At 41.1% G+C, this 24,019-nt stretch overlaps 1 protein-coding gene across 2 annotated transcripts in view; it reads left to right on the forward strand.

Annotated features, from left to right (window-relative positions):
- Positions 1 to 2,040: 2,040 nt before the first annotated feature.
- LOC136964503 (ras-specific guanine nucleotide-releasing factor RalGPS1-like) overlaps positions 2,041 to 24,019 on the forward strand; it is a 127,045-nt gene continuing 105,066 nt past the window's right edge. For both annotated transcript variants that reach the window (XM_067258654.1, XM_067258655.1), the window contains exon 1: positions 2,041 to 2,264. The gene's annotated coding sequence lies outside the window, so the exon portion shown is untranslated. The remainder of the gene's footprint in view (positions 2,265 to 24,019) is intronic.

Here is a 24,019-nt window from a genome sequence, read left to right on the forward strand (position 1 = left end):
TATGTATTTCGGCTGCTTAGATGTTTTCTATGTAACTGTTTAATGTATATTGTTTTTTTAAGATTGACCGAGATAGGGAGAAGTAATTGGTCAAGTTTTTTATTTATATTTTTTTCCCAGCAGTCTTTCCTGCTGTTATATCAGCAAAATCAAATATTTGTATCACAAACAAGGACAATCATTTTAGTCACATGAATGTAATTTTCATGTGAGGGAGAACTTTCTTTCCCAATGATGAATGAACCATTTAGTAATGTAATATAATTATTTTGTAACTATTCTGATTAGAATTTATGTCCACATTCACTGTTAGATATTAGGTCTAGGTTCCGTTTAATCTAGTAATGTTTTTTTCCACAATTGCCTTTGTTGGTGCAGGAACATTTTACTGATATACCATGTTCTTTCATTAATAACAAAGTGCTATTTTTTTTTACGTTGGTACAGCTAACACATCAACATTTTTCAGTTATATTCTTGCAATATTTCTGACATTCAATTAATGTTGTATGGGTGCACAGGAAATAAATCCTGGTTAGACTTTTGGGTCATAAGTCACTCCTTTATTGTAATATTAGTGATAGAATGTAAACTACCTCACAGAAATGTGTATATCTTTCAATCTTACCACAAATTGCTCAGATTTTTCTGACTATCTTCACTTTTGCACCATTTGGATTATTTTCTTCTTATAGAAGAACTTTGTGAATGTTTTGTACAAAGAGATGTGTTCAGCAATAAATGTTTACTCTGTGTAATACTTGTGTAAAATACTTTATACCTTCCTTAGGTTTCAAGTAATTTACTTATGTTGATTGTGAATAGCCTTAATAGGATTCCGTATGGTGGAACAATGTAATACATTTCAGTATCCCATCTTGTAACACATTCATAGTAAGAGTTGTGTAATTTTGGTGATCTTGCTGTGATGGGCTACATTGGATTGTTACAATTGACAAATGATCAATCGCTTTTTCTGCACTTTTAGGAGTGAAGTGACCACTAGAGGTAGCCATAGTCATAGCCAATAGTCTATATGCACTTAAAAATCACATACAATTAAAGGCTCTTTAACAAGAGCCTGGTAAACAATACAGAATACAACTAAAATGTTTACTATAAGCTAGATAAGTCTGTGTATAGGACATTATACGTAAACCACTTTAAATGTAGGGCCTATGAAAAGTTGTTAAACCATGCCTTTTCATGCATTTTTTACTTTTAATTATGAAAATAAAGGTGATGTGTGTAAGATATAATGCTAGTATTTAGAACATTTGCATTAGTATCTGTATTGATAATATCAGATCTTAACACCATATCTGAAACAATGCACAATGCAATGAAAAAGAGGGGTAACTAGAAACTTTTACATTTAGCTTTGGCCTGCTTGCTGCAGATTCGAGTGTGCTTGTCCAGAAGAGTGCAATGTTCCATTTTCGTTCATTAGTTATTATCAACAGCATTTACTTATCACTGTAAGGCACTAGTCACGATCCATTACATCTTTGGCTAATCATAAGCTTCAGCCCTCCCCCATGTCTTTCATTCTGTAGTGGGGTGAATACCTAAACAGTTTTAAAAGGCCGAAAATGATTTAGGATCACCTTCCCCATTTTCAATTACAGTAATCGAGCCCGAAAAATATGAGTAACCTATGCATTCATGGCAGAAGTAAATCCAAAAGATAAACTAGGCTCTTCTTATTTGTAATGGGATAACGGGTAGACTGTTCAAAATAAATTTGAAACTGATTTTTAAACTAGCCTACTCAAATGCGTTGAATCTGTCTCAATTTCTGAAGCAGGACATGGCGATGAATCGAATGCACCTGCGCATCCAGATATTTGCATAGACCCAGTTTGCGGACTTGACGATTGGTTTGTTCAATATGAAGGCGGGACTTTATGTGGATTCGAACGGATGATTAGGCAATACACCTAGCTGTCAGGTTAAGTGCACCTACCTGACACTTCCTGCTGTCGCAATTTTTCCCTATTGTGCGTGAGTGACATTTTTACATATCACTGCCATGTTTATATGAATAGGCTACGTCTGATGTAGTTCAATAGGATGTTCACGTTTCATTGTTGATCCGTTGCGACCTTGTTTTTTTTTCGCATCGAAGGAACAGTGGTTACGAAAACGTCGCCTGGATTCTACAAAATTGGATTGCGTTTTGCGGTGTGTGATTGTCCTTGCGTTCCCAAATTGATACAGCAGCTAGACGCAACAGCGAGGGATTGATCCTCGCTTTTGGAGAGGTAAGGAACAACACCCCCAGGCTACTGCGAATTTGATTACTGTAGTCATTTTTATTTCCGCGGTGTCTACAGCCACATTTTATCTTTCGACTAAAGCCGTGGAATAGCCTACATTGTTTGCGTTATGACGAGGGCTAACGCAGGGTAAAGGTGATACGAGCGAGAAGGTGGGTGTTGTGTACAGTAGACTACTTTAATATGCTTTTAGGTTGCCCTTTAAGATCGTGTGTAAAGCAAACAATTGGCAATGCGGCTCAAAGATTTTGTTTCCTAGTAGCCTAAGAATCGTACGTGATTTTCTCAAGTGCGTTCATTCATTCCAGTCTCTTTTTAATTAACTCTTTGGGTCCTCCTTTAATGCATGTAAGAAATAAATATCCAACCGAATCGCGCCATCTTAAGATATTGCATGGTCTATTATTGAAATAACACGTGTTATTTCAACAATAGACCTATAGACGAGCATATGAATGCAGTGCTTATGACCCCTTTATTATGTGTAAATGGATATTCAAATTCGATGAATCCGAGTGATTTCCTTGGCATTCCTTCATGTCCTCTAGCTCTCGAACCTTCTGCTGTTGTGAATTGTATTGTCAGATTAAATTATCTTTGCTGCAAAGATCATAAAAATCCGTAGGCAATGTTTATTTAATATTTACTATGCAAAGACCATGAGAAATGGTAGTGTGTGTTTTGATCCTCACCACAACCTTGTGAAACTGTTCATGTGTCCCACATGGGGTTGAGCACCATTGCTTTTGCTCATAGTATTAGGAGATTGTGCCAGTGCCTAGTAAGATAAGACAAGAACAGGTCCAAATGATGCAACCAGGCTTAAACTTCATTTACATATAGCTTCTATCATCATAGATGTCGGACAATGTCTTGTGAAAGGATACACTGTCCTGTCCTTGATTTCTATAAAGAGAGACAGCCTGGTTGGTGAAGTTTACAAAAGTTTGTGGGTGGGAAGTGAAGACTACATAGACATAGAATCTACCTCTTCATCAGTGTAATCAGACCTAGTGTAATACCTTACCATATCCTATCCTACCAGCCACATACAACTATCATACATGGACTGCCTGTGAGACTCATTCTGAAAATTAAACAACTGTTCAATGCTATTCGGCCAGTTTAAATTCCTCTTAGACACAACTCTCAATTGGACGTGATTTGCTCCAGAGTCGTTTTTGCTTCTTACAACTTACTACAAGCCCAATTATTTGTTACGCTACTGAGTTGAAACTTAAGGATTCTTCAAATTTTCATTCCAACTGTTTTTGCCTATTATAATTCCCATCCATTAGGCTATTTCCCTTTTAATTTAATGTCAGTTTAGTATATGATAAAGAGCTTTATCGAATTGCTTCTCAGTTAAAATGTGATCGTATACAATAGACTACATGTTTAAAAGAGGTTCCCTTGCAGTGCTCAGTTTTGTGCAATGATCAGATCTGCAACCACATTTTTTACACATGGACTGAATTGTTACTTCCATCAAGTAATTTTACCTTTTTTGTTGATTAATTATACTGGTTACTAACAGTTGATACTAGGATTAGGTTGTAGAGCCATGATGGGATATGTCCAATCAAGTTATCTTACAGCAGCAAAGCTTGCAGTATTGGTTTGGGGAAATTGGCTCCTTTTTATCTGAAGCTTAGGTTGCTATGTTCACGATTCTCTTGAATGTGGAGAAGCAACCTGCATCCCTTTCTCAGTAACCTAGACTGATTACCTATTGTTCCATATAGTAGCTCTTAAGCAGAGATACTGTAGGTCCACTCAGTTGTCCTTGAAACGCCCCGGACCCACCCCATACACCCATCATGGCGCCTCTCCAGCGCTCCCACTCCCACATATGGGTACACCATGTCTCATCCTCCCTAGACTCAATTTGAATCCATTGCCTGAATTGCACACAATAGATTCACAGTTTTTGCGATTTAGTTATACATATTTTTGAATAGAGGTCTATTACTCTGTGTGGGTGCAGCAATTTATTCTAAAGCTAGCAATTGTGTTCATCCACCCATACACTGGCTAGTAAACTTTAGAGTACACTGCCTTTGTTGTATTTCAGTAGCCCACTGCTAATGTAACTTGTATAAACCATATCAGCGAAGCAACAACCTGAACTTGATAGAAATGCATAGCAATGTTCTGTCTCAAAGATACTTTTCAAGTGCACTGACATTATCAGCTTGCATTCTTAAGGTAGCTTGTAGCCCTGGTAGCTCAATGGCACCATGGTTTCTGCTGTGTGATGGTGTTCCAGTGTGGAAATGTTTGCATGATTCAACTTTTGGTTGTTACCACCTTTCAAACAAGTTTGGTTGTGCAAAATTATCACCATGGTCACTTTGACGTCAAGCAAGTTTGTTTGTGCAGAAAATCCCCATGGTCAGAATTTGTTTGTCTAAGCATTGTAGAACACAGAGGCGAAAGTGAAACCAGAGGAACTGGTGTCACAGGAAAGCAAGCTTCTAGTAAGCCTGTCAGCAGTTATTTGGTTAAATCTTGTTTGGTTTCCTGTGAAATCTGGAACCATGCTGTAGCTGTTGAACTCTTAAGTTTCTTGTCTAGTCAGTAGCCTGGATTCAATCCAGTCTAATACAGTTTAATTGATTTAAATTAAAACTGAATTCATGGACTGTCCAGTATTAGTTGTTCACTGGTGATTGTAAACTTGTTCTTATAAGACTAAGAGTGCACCAATCATGGCTGCTTACTTCAGAGGACACACCCTCACTACCCCTATTTATTTGTCAGTGCCATTGCAATGCCAGCACTAATTCCACTGGACAAGGAATTGATGGGACTGTACAGGTAGTTAGTAGAAATCAAGTAAAGTGGGTCCGACATCTATCTGCAGTATCTGTCTCACTCAGTGCCACTGCTCTAGAATAAGCAAATGTTTAAAAAATAATCATCATCCTCTCACACCACGGTACTGTACATTATATGTTATGATGAGGAGACACAAACACAGCACCCTGCAAACTTGAAATGGAATACAACGGTATTGTTCAGCCAAAGATGAAAATGCATTTTGCTCTGATCAGTTCAACGTCATCACAGAAGAAATTGAATACTTGCCGAATTATAACCACACCCCATACTGAATGTTTTCACCACAGACAAGATAAACATGAGGTCATGATCTCAGCGACAAGCGTCTTTTCTCACACTGCAACCTTTCTGAGCAGAGCTGGCAACAGTGAGTGCTTCAAACTTAGTCAGTTACCCCCAAAAGCCATTTTAAAAGAAAAAACAAATCTTCTCATTTGCATGACCGTAACTGTCAGGAAGGTGTGTTGGGGTGGGACACACAGTGCAGCTTTTTATCTGTGGGCATGAAATGCAGTCACATACTACATACACAGAGGGATTAGCCTCTCCTCTTTTGATATAAAGACACATTTGGATAGTCTCAAATAATTGTCTCTAACATGTTGGGCTGTAAGCAATGTTGTCGATGGTTAAAGCTCATACAGTAAGTGTTTTGCTTAGGTTGCCAATGAACAAAATGTAAAGTGTGTCATTGCAGTTTTTTGTCTTGTCTCCTTTGTTCTTCGTGCTCTGTGGTAATTGGGACACTAGGGTAAGGTGAAACAGGGTTCTTTGGAGATGCCTTTCAAGTGGTTGTTAGGCTTACTCTAGTCTTTTTCTTTTTAACCAGACCTTTTTTTTTCTTTTTTTTACTACATGTATGTATGAGAACAGTTCAAATGGTCAAAAATGTGTAAGTAGGATGTCCCATAATTCTTTTAGCACAAGGTGGAAATGCACACACGGATGGATTCGTTTTAATCCATCACCTTCAGATCTACACAAATACCCAAGGGGCATAAAGCTTGAATGTACATTCAGTGTAACAATTTCCCTCATCCTCCCCAGTGTCCTCTCTACACACTGTGGATGATGTTCGTCTTTCAAGTAGCCATGATCCGATCGTGGTTGGAGGCCCATTGACTGACACCTCTGCTGTGTCAGTGACTGCAGGCCTGAGGCTCTTCCCGCTAAGGAGAATCATCTTGACTGTGCAGTTTTATTCTCCCTTAACCACACAACCCCCTATTGTCCTTATCCCTCCGATCTCCACCTATCAAGTTAGATGGGCACGTTGGTGACATCTGTGTGTGTTGTGCTGGAAAACATCAGCCTTACACTAGACTTGGTGTTAAAGGTTTTTATTATTTATCTTTAATCTGACTCATTTGAGCATAATCAAAATCAACATCAAGTTTCTCACCATACCTCAAAGACCCATACTCATTGAGTTTCTGAGTGGTGTTTACCTTAAGCATACATCTTTGCACTCTCCAAGCCATGACAGGCAGTGAGGTCATCTAAGGGTGTCCACACCACTTGCAGCTGTTTACATGTCTGGCATTGCAAGAGGCTGCCTCACTTGCCATCTCAGATATGCAAAGATATCAGTTTGCAGGCTAACTAGAAATATGGTTCTGGTTTGCAGGCCAGACGCATCTATTAAACCTTCCTTGATGAATACAACATGCAGTGAATGTACCAACGGTAATGATCACTCTAACTGAAAAATTGCATGTATAATAAGTCGACTACTGTAGTCATTTTGTCTGTCTTGTATCTTTATTGAACGTGCCTAACTTGTACACAGAATGTGGTCTGTGGGTGTGCTCCAGATCAATTTCAAAAGGATTAGTTGTCATGTTCGTAGAGAAGCTAGATATAGTAGGTCTACTCCAGTCTTCAGATTCACATGTACCCAACTGTTACGGGAAACGTTGATGCCAACATTTATGCCAATTAAATTCTCACTCAACCCCTTATACATGTACTTTTCCTATATGTGCTATACAGCTGTAATTTAAAGTGTTATCAAATTGTTAGGCCTACCATAAGTTTGTTGATTATCTCATCTGGCATTTAATTGCCATTGATTCAGAGATTGAATTATAAGAATTGCAAAAAGCCATAGCAAAACATTGATTTTGATTGTGGGCCCTCTAGCTTTTCTCTTCATCCAGCATTAACACTCTCTGGCTCTCTGCGTCTTTCTGTCCTGGAGCCTTGTCTGAGTGTGCCAAAAAGAACGGAGAGGTTTTGACAGAGAAAGGCTAATGAAACCTGATTCAGCTGTTCTCTCTTTTCCACTCCTCTCTGGCCCCTTCTCGCTTACCTCCTCTCTCTCTTGCTTTTTCACACTAACTCCCAGCCTCTCTCTCTCTCCTGGGTCCTGAATGTGCCAGAAACACTCATGTCTGAGAAAGGCCAGCAAGAGTCCATTCACCCCTTAGCAATGGGGCAGGTCTGGCCTGAGAAAGGGACCATAGAGGGAGATCTGCCAGATTGCTCTAAGGGAAATGTCCCCACACTCGTCTGGTCCTTTCACCTGTCTGCTCAACATTTACCATCGCAACACTAGGACACTTTAGGGATCGATTCGACACGGTCAAAACCTAAGGCCTGTGAGGATTAACACACAAAATGTTTTCATGGTACTTCAGCAAAAATTAGGGGTTTAAGATGTGGTGGATGTTCTCTGAAGAAAGACCAAAGCTGGGTCAAAATGTTGGCGAGGATGCCTTTTACAAAATTAAGTTTCTTATAAGGATGACAGAATGTATCAGCCTGTTTTTTTTGCCTTATGTAACCACAGCCCCTAACTGTAAATCCCATTGGACTTGCCACCTAAAGCACCTGTTTCCAGTGTACCACTTCTGAAAGTCCCATTATCTTTATCATGGTACTTTCATGGTCCTTCACATTCAGAACACTTAATTGTATGGTTAATTTAATTGTAAATTAATGTAAAAAAAATAATCCCATTGATCTACACCCAATTTCCCATAATGACCCGAGATGCGTTCCCTCTGGAGCAGGTATTGTGAACTCTCACAGACACTAGCCTCTCGTCCATAAGTAGATGCACCTTCTGCGGTTTGATACGGTTGGTGAGTTTAGTTTGGTTGAAACAGTTCCTACATGAGACTGCTCACAACACGGTGGATTATCTTTAGTAACCGGGCCATGATTTCTGTAGAGACATTGCTGTTTTTCATATGTATTTTTATTGGCGCTTTGAACACCACAAGACTTGCCAAAGCTATTTCCATTATATTCAAGAGAAGGCAGGTATCTACTGACGATATCCCAACAACTTGGCAGCTCACAGGAAAACAAGTCTAGATTGATAAAGAGGAAAAAATATGATTTTTTGATTTTGGGGTGACTTGTCTCTTTTAAATAGAAAGGCTTTACTTAACCCTCGTGCTGCCTTCGGGTCACATGACCCAAAGGTTCATAACGAACCATCGTTGTTTTTACCCAATACAAAAACAAATAAAAATAATTTTCTTTTAACCATTCCAATGTGGGGGGTCTGAGACAGCCCGACAGTTAAAAGAAAATGCTTCACTTTGTTTTTGTATGAGGTAAATTTGTCGCAATACGACGGTGGGTCACAATGACTGATGGGTCAGAATGACCCGAAGATAACACAAGGGTTAAATTACATTGAAGAGAGGGTATTATACAGTAAACAACATAACATTTTTCAGGTACATGGTCTTGCACTGTTGTACAGACACACTGTAAGACACAGTGACCCCTCGTCTCAAAGTTCGGCCACTATTCTATGCTGCTGTGTCTTGAGGGCTGTTACCTAGGGAAACCGTCAAAGCCACTCTGTAATCCACACAGCGGCCAGCCGGCCTGAAATTTGGAGCGGTGAATGGTTGCCATACCAACGCCTGAGGAGCCAAGGTGTGTGTGTGTGTGTGTGTGTGTGTGTGTGTGTGTGTGTGTGTGTGTGTGTGTGTGTGTGTGTGTGTGTGTGTGTGTGTGTGTGTGTGTGTGTGTGTGTGTGTGTGTGTGTGTGTGTGTGTGTGTGTGTGTGTGTGTGTGTGTGTGTGTGTGTGTGTGTGTGTGTGTGTGTGTGTGTGTGTGTGTGTGTGTGTGTGTGTGTGTGTGTGTGTGTGTGTGTGTGTGTGTGTGTGTGTGTGTGTGTGTGTGTGTGTGTGTGTGTGTGTGTGTGTGTGTGTGTGTGTGTGTGTGTGTGTAGGGAGAAACAGTGAAAGCAATGGGGGGATGGAATAGCCTGACGGCTGGACCACTACCCAGCATGACGATGTTTTGACCAGCTTGTTGTTTACCCACGTCATCTGTCTTTGGGGAGTTGCGTTTACAACCCAACTGTTTTTTTCTAATGTTTGTTGTCAGCCAAAAAGTGTATTTAGTCTTGAAGCTAACGCTTTCATTTGAACTTCCAGCCATGTGTTTTTGTAACATTTAGTATCAAGAGCTAATGAAAATAATTAGCTCAGTCGTGGACAAAAATACTATGACCTCTGACTGCAAGGGGAATGCCAGTCATTGGTTTAGAATCAATGGCAAATGGACTTGTCCTCAATTTCTGTCCAGGGTGGAAAGTGCCCCCTGGAAGACATACGTCTGAAGGATGCTGGGCACTTGAAGGTCAGGAGAATGATAATGGGGTGCCGCATGGCAGGAACATTGGGATTTTCTCAGTGGAGCTATTAGCTAAAACTGATGACCAGATACCATCGCTGACATTGTAGCGTTAATTATTTGAGTGGCCATTTGTGCGGAATGTTTTCCAATTACAAGGAGAGGGAATAGATCACTTTAGTCTCTGTCTGCATCCTCCCTGACTTGCACACACTGTAATTTCTCTCTTGCATCAGTCCCTGATGCTTTTCCACAATTTCTCTCTCTCTATCTCACTCACTCACTCACTCACATATCCTTCATTCAATGTGTACATGGCAGTTGCACTCTCTCCTTCTCCCCCTGGCCCCTATTTCTCTTCTTTGCTCCAGTTGTGTGTGTGTGTGTCTGTATGGTTCTGGCTGACTTCCAATTGAACCAGAGGATAGGAGAAATTAGGGGTGGGCGATATGTCCAAAATCTTCTATCACGGTATGAGTCATTTTATATCACGGTTACGGTATATATCACGGTATAGTAATTGTTCTGTAAATTCAATTAAGAAATGGTACAAAATAACCATGCTATACTTCATCATCACACTCGATTATTTATTACAAATAAAAACAACTGCCTCACATGAGACAACACTCCAGTTAAAAACAAAAGACTCAAAAAAGTTAAGAGTACGAGCGTTCCGATTGGCTGATGCGCAGTCATGCCATCCGCATGGTGACCTACTCACAGCTGAATACGGATCCGTAATGGCCTCCGACGAAAGTTTCAAAATGAGCAAAAGCGATCAGAGTTTTACTATCCATATCTAACTTTGGTTTCGGCATATCAACCTCGTTAAAGCTTGGTCAATATGTTAAAGCCTCAGTTTGATATTTCCCGGCATGACCTCACTCTCAGTTATATATTTACATTTAGCAGACGCTCTTATCCAGAGCGACTTACAGTTAGTAAGTAGCCTAGTTGGCCTTCACTAGTCATGATCAAGAATGCTAGCAACGCCAGTGTAATTTTACAACAATCATTTTACAGCAGGATACATAAAACTTGAACAACAAATCGAATTGGTTACCTGCAGAATGGGTCATCAAATATATAATTAATTAGCATCGGCATGAATGTGGTCCGCATAGACAAAATACACTCCGTTCCGTCAGACCAACGCAAATGTGCTTCAAGGTCAAACGAAAATAGCAAATCAAATAAAAGTTAAACTACAATTCTAAATGTCGCAAGAATGCGATTTATACGATGGCTTATATACAATACAACAACCAGACATTTAATTGACACGTGCAATACAAAAATATAGTATAAAAGTATACCGCGGTTGAAACGGTATTGCCAAATCTCTCCCGGTAGACACATTTCTACCGTCGGACGGTGTATACCGTCATACCGCCCAGCCCTAGGAGAAATTCAGGAGAGACTCAGGCAGCCCAGTAGGTCCGAGCCTCCCCTCTCTCTCTGTCTGTCTGTGTCTGTCTCTGTCTCATACTCTTTTTCAGACCCTAGTAATCCCTTGTTCCTTCCCTCCGACAGTTACCCCGCTGAAATATATATAATGGGGTTTAAGTCAATCATGTGTGAGAGAGCCGCTGCTGGTCATCTGCTCTCTCTCTCTCTCTGCTCCTGGGTGACATCTGTGCACCTCTGTGTGTGTGTGTACACAGATGAGAGAGAGAGAGAGAGAGAGTGTGTAAGGGTGATCTTGTGCTATCAATGGGTGCCTAAGGGTGTGTGTGTGTGACTGTTCCGGTCTAGATGTGTGTGTTCGTGTGAGACTATCACTGACACTGTAACTGTGTTTGTCTGAGGCAGACAATCACACACACATACACACTGAGAGAAAGAGGGAGATTGTGTGAGACAATGCAGTGTTTGTATGTCAGTACTCCCTATCTGTTGCATGGGGGATTCTTACTGTCAGAATAATGGTTTTTGTCTGATCTGGCAACTGCAGAGCAGCACTGACTTAAGGAACCATGACAGATTCTTTTCATGTAGCTTGTGACAAAATGAAACAGGTCCTCAGTCTTTGATTCTGTTCTTTCCCCATCTCTATGGTGAAGGGAAGCCATAAATTTGAGTGGAAATTTCAAGCAAGATGTAAAGTAGACACTGACAGCTTATATGAGTGCATGAGTAAGCCTTTCAGTGAATCAGGCCTTCTATAAAAAGGAAAACAGAATTTATATGCATTGGAAATTATTTATTTCCCCCCACATTGTTTGGTCAGTTGCCTTAATAGAATGCAAATATATATTCTTACAACTCATATCTCCAAGTTATTGATAATATTGGTAAATTGGTCTGATACAATTTGTATATGAATTATGATTTACATGTTGAGAGTGAATAATATTAAAAGATAAACAGTCATGGATCACAGGTCAGTATAAATGTCCTTTGTATTAGTGTGTGAACAAAAGTACCTGCACCCTATAGTGTCCTTTTCATAAAACAGTTATGGGTTGCCTCACTTCACCAACCCACTTTGTCATGTATTATATTGATGTGAACATCATAAATATTGATAGCCCTTTGTAGTCTGTGCTATTCTAAAGGGTAGGCCTATATTCTTATGGCTTGGTTTATAGCTCCAGTCCTTTATTCTGTTGCATTATTCAGTTCATCACTTCATCACAGTGGTGTGAAAGGTGTGAATTGCCTCAACTTGTCATTTGAAAGCAGTTTGCTTTATCATCTTATTTATTAGGTATATTTGAAAGAAGAAACAAATGGACATAAAAAATGTAGAAGCTCAACGTCATCCTTCTTTTCATTCTCATCTTTCTCTTTCATTATTTAAATCATGTGGAATGTCTCACTTGATTGTGTCCTGTCTTTCTGACATTCTCTAATCCCTCCCTCCCCTTCCCCCTCTCTCTGTTGATGTTCGCTCTTTGACTCATCCCCAATTCCCAATCCATCCACCCTGCACCTCAGTCCATCCCAACGGTTCTCGTCAGAGCCAAAATGCACTGCGGAAGAGAGGGCGACCATGCCCTCGGGCCAAGCTCTCAGCCTTGACTTTTTTCTAGGCTGCTCATTAGCACAGTGGCTCAACTGCATTACCCTTTGAGAGAAGGTAAGGGGGGGTATGTTGTCTGCTACACCCAGACCCTGCCGGATGGGTCTGTCTGAGCACAAAGGCAGTCTTTATTTATAATATATACGTAAGTTAAAGTGCTAGATAAGGTAATTGGTGTGTGTGTGTGTGTGTGTGGGGGGGGGGGAATCAAGCACCAAGGGCATCATACTGTTGGCTGAAGTCTCCAGCCCTCATCTTAAACTGAAGTCAGTACAACCTAACAAACGGCGTGTGTTAGTCGTCCAAGATTAGCATCTACAGGTTTTTGCAGTGTAGCTGTGCAAAAAAAGATCACTTCCTTGTTTCTTTTAGATTTTCTGACAAGTTTACGCTTTAGTAAAGTGAAGCACCTCAGGGTACTATGACAGCTGCACTTTCAAAATAAACCGGCTTAAACTGCCAATGGCTTGAATAGAATTGCATGTCTCCTCGTGTACAGGGTAAATGGGTAAAGGACTTCCCGACGGAGGAAGAGGCAGTCATTTATAGAGTGAACAGATGAGCATCCTGTAATGGCCTGTTGTGTATAGATTTATGCTCACCTCTGTAATAGAGTTGTGCGCAGCTTTTCCTCCAAGGTGATAGTCTTTATTGCCAGATGTTGGTAAATAATTCTTTGACACTACAGCTCTGGAAAATATTAAGAGACCACTGCACCTTTTTCTTTCCTTTAAAAAAAAGTTGAGAAGGACAATTTTGAGTGAGGAACACAAGGGTAAAATTTAAGAGGGCACTGCAAATTGTACCCTTCTGTTCCTCACTCAAAATTGTCCTTCTCCAAAAAAATTAAATGAAAGAAAAAGGTGCAGTGGTCTCAATTTTTCCAGAGCTGTACTACCACTCCCATACTATAGTAAATCGAGTAACAGAAAATAGTAGTAGCAGCAGGAAAATCACAGCACTACAGATAAAGAAATAAAACTGGAAAATTACTAAATTACACAGGACTGTTCATGGGGTAATACACAGGATTAATTTAGTATGTACAAAATGATTTAATACAGGTGACACTAATGACAAGTACTGTATGCAATACCGCTGCCATACATACATACTGCAAACTAAATACAATAAAAAAATATATAGGATGAATCAGCAAATGGAGTGCCGGTATATAAATATGTGCAATGTACCTAGTAGTGAACAGTGCAAACAGCAATGCAGTATAAATGCTGTTTGGAATAAGATACCAAGATGGTAATATGGAGGTTAGGTGATTGAGTGGTGCCCCAGCATTGCCAGTGTTCCTTCTCACAGTGAAGCATTATAGAGTCTTAATGGCCACAGATAAGAAGGACTTCTGATAGTGCTCTATGTGACATCAGGGTGTGATCAGTCTCACGATAAAGGTGCTCCCCTTCACCACAACCGTGAGGTGGCACAGGCATTGTTCAAAATGGCCCGCAGCAAGTGTCCTTGCCTCTGCCACTTCCTCCAGCGTGCCAAGGTTAGTCCCTTGAACAGAGCCTTGCTTTCCTGGTCCGTTTGGTAATTCTGTTGGCATCACCCACCTTGATGCAAGCATCCCAACACACCACAGCACTGAAGATGACACTGGGGACTACAGACTGGTGTGTATGTATGCAGTAAAGAACTGCACACATCAAAGGACTGAAGCTTTTTCAGGAAGTAGCGTCTGCTCTGCCCATTTTTGTAGAGGGTCTGTGGTGTTGCCAGCCCACTCCAGCCTGTTATCCAAGTGGACTCCCAGGTAGCCTACTTGTAGAACCCGGCTGTGTCAACCCCAGTCCCCTGGAAGAGAACAAGGGTTGAGGGTGCCTCAGTCCACCTGGAAATTCCCAACCATCTTCTTCTTGGAGAAGTTTAGCTGCACGTAGTTCCTCTCGCACCATCCTATTTTCTTTTTTGTTCTTTGTACTCCTGACCATTTCTGACACACCCCACGACAGCAGTATCATCCAAAAACTTCTGCAGATGCCAAGTATCTCAGTTTGTATTAAAGATCATGTAAAATAAATTCCATTTTTTGCTTCTAAGTACATTATATACGTGTGAAATGAGTTCCTGAAAGCATGTGCAAAGCGCTAAAACTTTGTTGCACTGAAATGTGGAGTTAGACCGAAGAACAGTTTCTCTTCCGTTTTCAGATCAAGTTTTAATGGGCGGAGCCAAAAAATGCCCTATCTACGTCATTTCGCCCCATCTACGTCAGATCACTGAATGGCTCTCCTGCTGTACTGTTATTGTAGCTTACATCAGCTAGCTAGCTTCAGGATGTCTCCCACCACCCGCAACTGCATCTTCCCTGGATGCAAGAACTCCAGCTGCAACGCCATTTACAGTTAGGTCCATAAATATTTGGACATTGACACAATTTTCATCATTTTGGCTCTGTATACCATTTACATCCAAATCAGGTGAACGGTGTAGGAATTATAACACATTTTATATGTGGCCCCCCCCTTTTTAAGGGACCAAAAATAATTGGACAAACTAACATAATCATAAATCTAATTGTCACTTTTAATACTTGGTTGCAAATCCTTTGCAGTCAATGACAGCCTGAAGTCTGGAACCCATAGACATCACCAGACGCTGGGTTTCGTCCCTGGTGATGCTCTGCCAGGCCTCTACTGCAACTGTCTTCAGTTCCTGCTTGTTCTTGGGGCATTTTCCCTTCAGTTTTGTCTTTAGCAAGTGAAATGCATGCTCAATTGGATTTAGGTCAGGTGATTGACTTGGCCATTGCAGAACATTCCACTTCTTTGCCTTAAACTCTTTGGTTGCTTTCGCAGTATGCTTCGGGTCATTGTCCATCTGCACTGTGAAGCGCCGTCCTATGAGTTCTGAAGCATTTGACTGAATCTGAGCAGATAATATTGCCCGAAACACTTCAGAATTCATCCTACTGCTTTTGTCAGCAGTCACATCATCGATAAATACAAGGAAACCAGTTCCATTGGCAGCCATACATGCCCACGCCATAACACTACCTCCACCATGCTTCACTGATGAGGTGGTATGCTTTGGATCATGAGCAGTTCCTTCCCTTCTCCATACTCTTCTATTCCCATCATTCTGGTACAAGTTGATCTTGGTCTCATCTGTCCATAGGATGTTGTTCCAGAACTGTACAGGCTCTTTTAGATGTTTTTTGGCAAACTCTAATCTGGTCTTCCTGTTTTTGAGACTCACCAATGGTTTACATCTTGTGGTGAACCCTCTGTATTTACTCTGGTGAAGTCTTCTCTTAATTGTTGACTTTGACACAGATACGCCTACCTCCTGGAGAGTGTTCTTGATCTGGCCAACTGTTGTGAAGGGGTTTTTCTTCACCAGGGAAAGAATTCTTCTGTCATCCACCACAGTTGTTTTCCGTGGTCTTCCGGGTCTTTTGGTGTTGCTGAGCTCACCAGTGCATTCTCTTTTTAAGAATGTACCAAACTGTTGATTTGGCCACACCTAATGTTTTTGCTATCTCTCTGATAGGTTTGTTTTGATTTTTCAGCCTAACTATGGCTTGCTTCACTGATGGTGACAGCTCTTTGGACTTCATATTGAGAGTTGACAGCAACAGATTCCAAACACAAATACCATACTTGAAATGAACTCTAGACCTTTTATCTGCTCCTTGACAATGAAATAACGAACTCCCATGAGGGAATAACATACACCTGGCCATGGAACAGCTGAGCAGCCAATTGTCCAATTACTTTTGGTCCCTTAAAAAGGGGGGGGGCCACATATGAAATGTGTTGTAATTCCTACACCGTTCACCTGATTTGGATGTAAATACCCTGAAATTAAAGCTGAAAGTCTGCACTTAAAGCACATCTTGATTGTTTCATTTCAAATCCATTGTGGTGGTATACAGAGCCAAAATGATAAATTCGCACCTGGACCATCCACCGCCGCCAGCAGTTCATCACACAGTTCTGTGTGCTTGTATACTAGATAACTTTTCCAGAGGTATCTCTGCTATAATTAGTGCAAACCGCTAACTTGATATTAGGCTACTCGGTGTAGAATGATGTGTTTGTGTGTGTGTGTGTGAAGTAGCCTAGTTGGAGAGCTCACTGTCTGCTGTCTCTGGTGTCCATTTTTACTGTACAGCTCAGGGGAACATTTCATTTATATGCATCTGTATGTTTCACTCATTGAACAAATAAATTCAAATTCTATACGGTTTTGTTCTGCTTGACATAGCGTCCATTATCTGGGTCGGAGGTAGGCACTAGGCAGCGAGGGGCGGAGCTTCAGCTCCTTCAGGCGACACGCCCCCCCAGTCTCAAGCAGAGAAGACTGCTGATTTTTCACGATTTCAAAGCCTAATTTAACATACTTGTCTGTGTTATTTTTTCATTCGAATTTGGATGGGTAGTTAATAACACATTATTCTGTGGTGTGGCGAAGATAAAACTCGTTTCCAGGTCCACTTTACAGGATCTTTAAAAGTCATCAGTGTACAGAATGAACAGAAAGGGGCACAGTACCATCCCTTGGGAAGCCCATGTGCTGCTCACCACATGGTCATCTCTGCAGACAGCTCTGCAGCCTCACAAATTGTGGTCTACCGGACAGATAGAGGCTGTATGGTGATAAAGGCACTGGAGAAGGGGGAAAAAAAACAGGATCCATGAACATGAGTTGGCCCTCTGGAGCAGATAGATGACTACATCGTCCACTTCAATGAGAGGCTGGTTGATGAATACAGGGGGTCCATGAAGGTACCAACCAGGGGATAAGATGTACTCAAACATCTTAATTTTGTGAATATAATTTTTTATTCAAATTTGTCTTTGTCTTTTCTTGCATGTTCTCCCCAGTTTCATGTCCTGATGGGACAGTCTAGCTGGATGTTGCTCAATAAGTGGGTCAAGCGAGAATGGTGAAGCAGGGGGTCCCATGTGGGCAATAAAAGACTGCTGTATTGTAGTGGTCTACATACCACTCTGTAAATCGCTTTCCTTTTGGTGAAAGGAATTGAATAAGAAATAAAAACTGGTTAGTGTTATCCAAATTAGCCCACATGTACATTAAGGATGAGGTGATGGGGAGGTTAGACACTCCAGTTTTTCCGTTTTATGTAGGAACCCAAGGACAGTGTGTTATCTCCTGAGCTAATTTATGGTTTGACTATGACTGTGATTATGACATCAAACAATCCTTGAATAAATTAAAAAGCGGGGTGGGGCGCAACTACATATTCTTGCCAGTAGTTTGGAATTAGACGTTTAAGAAACTCGTATCAGTGTGATGGTCAGTTATCCCAATACCTTTGTCCATATAGTGTAGCTAGTGCTGTAAAAGAAGATACACATTTTGACAGTTTAACACGCACACCAAGTCAGGAGCGACAGCACCCGCATGCCGGAGTGTCCACCAAAGTCATCTGTCTTCTGCCTTTACCCATCCAAGGAGTTCTTCCTCCAAGGGCAGCCAAGAGCAGTGAGCAGCCATATCAGCGGTGCTCATGCCCATGTTTACTGTTAGTATCCATGCACTCTACTCTTGGTTGCTCTCTACTGTATCCCATTCACTCAATCTGTGTCAGTCACTCCCCCCCACTCAATCTCTCTTCATTTTCAACTTCTGGTTGCCTCCCTCTGTCTTTTTGTCCTGCTTCATCCATCTCCTCTCTCTGGTTTCCCCCCTCACTGTCTATTCCTGTCCTCTCACCCCCTAGAGTAGAGCTCCTGTGGAGACACTAATTGCAGTACAGCTGGAAAAGGAGGTATATAATTATGGCCCCTGTGTGTGTTTGTGTTTGTGTGTGCATGCATGTGTTGGTTCTAATGGAAACTCATGTCACACTCTCCTCATGCGCACATACAGTTGCACATACTCACACATGCTCATGGAAATGGGTAGACACACACACAAATGGAATAATATAAAAACCAAAGATTGACAATTTGAGCTGGAGATGAACAGGTAAATGGCACATCCCCTTTATATTTTCAGTTGAAAACCACATTAGGCCAATTCAAAAGCCCCTAATGTGTTTTTCAGAGCTTGCCACTGTAATTCCAGTTCCTGGTGGGTGTCTTTGTGTGTGTGTGTGGGTGTCTTTGTGTGTGTGTCTGTTAAAGAGGAGAGATGCAGTACTAATTGAGGGATTGCATAGACCAAACAAGACCATAAGGTTCAATGGTTGACTGCAGATGTGAACCTTTTTGCAGTGGATAGATATGAAACAGTGGGGTAGTGCAGAGGGTGGACACTCCATGTGGAAAACTGCACTGCCAGGTTCCAGCTGTGTTTATCTGACTGGTGTTTAGGGGACAGTTTTGTGTATCTGTAGGCGTTTGTGGGGGTTGACTGGCAGTTTGATTACATGGTGGCCAGTAGACGGAGAAGGAACAGACCTTTGTAAATTACCGCTGTTTGCAGGTTGTCTGTGACTATGACATCAAACTGTTTTTAAGTTGAGTTTAAAAAAAGGCCTTAATCCCTTTCGCAAGGGAGACGGATAATTGCAAGGTGGTCTTATGCTTCTGAACGAACCTTTTTTCATTCATCATTTGTAAAAAGGAATTGCAGGTTACAGTTATTATAACTATTGTCCCACCAACTGGGAGTTGAATGAGAATTCTAAGAAATAGTGTAGTTGTTCATTTACATCCCAGACAGACTGGCTAGAATTGTTTACTTTGCTTAAATAGCCTATCTATCCAGTCCATCTTAAGGAGTTTAGAATTTTAGCTGGTGATCCTTGCTGCAGTGAGCGGAAGGTTTCCTGCTGCTCATACCCTGGCCTGAGAAGATTACACATATGGCCTGGTCATGGAGAAAGGTATAATAAAATTATGCCAGGCCAGAGCCTTTGATGTCTGGACTCTGGTGTAACTCCCATCTGGGCTCCTTATGTAGCATCAAGGGGGAGGGGGAAGCGCTCCCTGTATATATTGGACTTAATTACCAGAGAGAGACCCTCTGATTTGAGCCTCCATGGAAGTGACGTCACCTGACTATCTGCGTTTACACGATTACATTTCACCGTAACGAGGTGTGCTGTGCTGTCCTCTAGAGGGATGCTGTTACGATTTAATTAGCATGGAAGCTTTCATTATCTCTCTCACCCTCTCTGTCTCTCTCAGCTTTGGTCTCTGTCTCTCTGTCAATATACATTTCATAGCTACTGTAATGTACTGAGAAGTTGTATTGGTGATATGTTGGACACACTTGGTGTTAACGTAGCCTTAGATCGATGTTCATAGAGATGCTGGTTCCTAGGGCGCTCTCACACTTGCCAGGCATAGGGCTGAAATGTTTAGACGCAACACTTACGACAAAGACGTTCAAAAACAACAGAATGTTTTACGTTTAGGTTTATGTTTCTGGCAGACAATGTTCCCAACCAGCTGCATTCAGGGCCCAGCTGCTAGGTGTGCATAGTCTTGTTCTCAACTACATTGAAGTTCCCTGTTATATGCTTTTGCAAAAAAAACTTTGGCACGTGTTTTTTTTATTTTTTTTTATTCCGACAATTCCCGAGCCAGAATTCCCGTGGAAACTTTCCGTAAATTTACCGGAAACTTTCCGCCCCTTTGCAACCCTACTGGTTCCTTCCTATTCTGTTGGGTACTGTGTTTTCCTTCCCATTCTGTTGGGTACTGTGTTGTGTGCACAGATCTTTCTTCTCCTGCCGTGCCCAGCAGGGGGCAGGGTTACTCACTAACTGCATCAATATTTCACATTGCCCTAAAACGGGCCGAGAATAGACAGACCGTCAATAATCCCCCCCGGCCCCCCGGCCCCCAGGAAGACGTGCACAATAAAAAGGGAGACTAGCTCATATTATCTTTTGAAGGACCGAAAAAAATGTAATACAGAAACAATTCTATCTCAAATCATATCAAGTGTTATTGGCCCTGTGACCTTCTTTTGTCTTTTAAAAGCACTTTTTCAATAAAAAATAGAAAATATATATATATATATATATATATATATTTTATTCCCCCATCACCTATCCTTTGTTCATGTAAAGAGATTCAACAACTTGGGGAGCACCATCAGTCTACTGCAATGCATTCTTGCAAAAGGAAAGCTAGGTTGCAACCCAAATTGTCTTGGCTTCCTTTGTTTCATTGCCGTTGTCTCATAGTGAAAACTGATCTGAGAGGACGTAAAGTCAGAACAATGCAATTAAGAGATATCTGGTCTTTTGACCAATTAGTTTGTCTGATTAATAGCCTACATGGAGATGTGGAAAAGGTCATTGAAGACAGGAGCACAGTCATCTGATAGTCTGTTGCTAATTTCTGTTTCTTGTCTGAAATGTGTTTGACAAATTGAACCTATATGATTGGGAAAGAAACCTCTAGGTCAGGGTCTTAAAGATTTGATTCTGATTTGATTTAGAAATCAATTCAATCTTCTTTCGTCAAAAAGCCTAAACGTTTCATTCAATGAAGATATTATTTTTCAAATCCTCTGCAGTCCAAAACTTGTGCTGCTTGTGTAATGCACTAGACAAATCGGTCTTTCCATCTTCAGCATCTGAACTTACAATCCAGGCAGGCAAGCAGTTTGGTTTACAGGCGTAAGAAGTGAAGAAAAAAAAGACGAAAAGGATCTGTGTTGCCATAGTAACTCCTAATCGCTTTCACACTTGCCTTCATCCCCCAGATGGTTCTCAAACCTGATTATACTGCCCCAGTCCAAGTATTATATTCCCCTTGACTCTGCCTTTTGCGAAAGGTGTTTGTTAGTTTGACAGGGAAAGGTAATTATCAATGGCGAGGGGTGGGGTGGGGTGGGGGGGTGGTGATGGTGGTGGTGGTGGTGGGGGGGGGGGTTAGAGAGAAGAGCGTCGGTGTGACGCAAGTGGCTTCTGCCTCCCAACAACACTATCACAGCTGCTGGCAGGCAAATGGGCAGCGAAGATGAGCTGACATGCGTTTCTCGGTAGTTAATGTGGCAAAGACATCTTCAACATTCAAGTTCATTCTTGAACACGCGTGTTTTTCATTATTCAGTCTTTTGCCGTGTTCATGGCTGTATGGGGGATGGTGGACATTTGGAAACTACTTGGCAGCCACGTTGGCACATCCTTAGTCAGGCATTGTAGTGATATAGTAGTGTCCATAACAGTTTATTACAATACATTTACATTACATTACATTTATGCATTTAGCAGATGCTTTTATCCAAAGCGAGTTTTTTTTTACAAAAGTGCATAGGTCACTGATCATAACAACGAGCCCCAAACATTGCGAGTAGCCAAAACATGAAGCATACATTTTGAAAACTAAATAAGTCCCAAAGGGAAGAATTATAAGAGCATGTAGTTGAACAAGTTACAATTTAACAACATGAACCTCAAAAGTGCAAGGGTGTACCTGTGGGGAAAAAAGCAAGCAACAAAAATATATTACACAGCAAGTACAATAGTTTAAAGTCAATTACAGCTAACCAACAAGAGCAACACTACTCTCAATAAGAGTCATTGTGATCCTGAAACATCAGGTCCAGCCAATCATTCCTAAGTGCCGTTGTACTCCCGGAACAAGTGTGTCTTGAGCCTATTCTTGAAGGTGGGGAGACAGTCAGTGTCTCAACCAGAAATGCTATTTTAAATAACTATATATTCATCAGTTAATCTCATGAACCATGTGGCGACAATGAGTGTGTCCACCTAGTCAAGGTGGGATATCTGGATAATGTGGGGCTAATATGGAAACATGACTCCATATGGATTGACTGTCAGCTCGGCATTGGTAAAAAAACTATTACTACTGTGTATTAAAGAACAGAATACCAAAATATTGTTAAAGCGGTGAGGGAGTCGTGCTAGTAATCTGAAGGTCGCTGGTTCGATTCCTGGCCGTGTCAAAATGACGTGTCCTTGGGCAAGGCACTTCACCCTACTTGCCTCGGGGGAATGTCCCTGTACTTACTGTAAGTCGCTCTGGATAAGAGCGTCTGCTAAATGACTAAATGTAATGTAAATGTAAAATGATTTACCAGGGTGTTTGCCACTGCCCCATGTGTTTGCCATGCCTCTGGTACTTCTGGTTATGGGTTCCAGGCATTGAGAGTATGGGCTTCTGAGCAGTCCACTAAACCTGACCTACCAAACAGCCATCTATATAAACCGGACGTGTGAGAAGTGTTACAGAATAGTTGTTAGTGTTAGCTGACATGTTAGTCAACAAATGTTCGTTGCAGAATAGATTATTATTTACTATGTCTATAAATCACTCCATTGTAATGCACCTGAATATATTTCCAGCAAGCTCTCAAGATACGCACCCAGAAGATCCTTGAGGTCCTCTGGCAGTGAACTCTTAACTAGAGCCCGACCGATAAAGGATTTTTAAGGCCGATACCGATACAAATATTTGGTGATTTAAAAATCCGATATTCCGATATCGGCCAATTTATAAAAAAAATATTTAAAAAATCCAGAAACGCGTAACAAAACAAACTGATTTCCCTAACAGTAGTTATTTGTAGTTTACATTTATTCACTTTTAGCAGAAGTTCTTATCCAGTGCGACTAAGTACAGGGACATTCCCCGAAGCAAGTAGGGTTAAGTGTCTTCCCAAGGACATAACGTAATTTGACATGGCCAGGAATCAAACCAGCAACCTTCTGATTAATAGCCCGATTCCCTAACTGCTCAGCCATCTGACTCCTGTTATTATTTCCTCACTAAAATAATATGTTAATGCAGTTTCTGATAAGTTTGTATTTTTATACATTTTATTTAAGATATGAAACCTAATGTCCTTTGAACAAAAACACACAAAAAAATAATATTCATTTATCGGCCATTATAAATGCCGATACCGATAGTTTGGAAAATGCCCAATATCAGCCGATAATATCGGCCCGGCGATATATCGGTCGGGCTCTGCTCTTAACAGTTCCAAAAGCCAAGACCAAGAGATATGGAGAGGCAGCTTTTAGTTATGTTCCCAGCCTTTGGAATACTCTGCCAGAGAACCTAAGAATGGCTGTGGAAACCTTTAAGCGAGATCTTTAGAGATACCTCTTTAATCTCGCCTATTATTCTCTTTGATATGTATTGTGGCTTTAAAAGTCAGCGGGATGGATAGGGACGTCGTAGTCTGCAGTGTGTCTTCACCATTCTTCTGAGCGGGATGTAAAAAGCCAGCAGCAGAGATTGATACTTTGTGGTCTGTACTGTCTTTTTACTATTGCTGCTGAGTGGGCTTTACAATCCAGTATCATATCCACTAGCTCTTCACCTCTGCTGCAAAATTAGCATCACAA

The sequence above is a fragment of the Osmerus mordax genome, chromosome 20 (genome assembly GCF_038355195.1).
Source record: "Osmerus mordax isolate fOsmMor3 chromosome 20, fOsmMor3.pri, whole genome shotgun sequence".
In the NCBI taxonomy this organism is placed as follows: Eukaryota; Metazoa; Chordata; class Actinopteri; order Osmeriformes; family Osmeridae; genus Osmerus; species Osmerus mordax.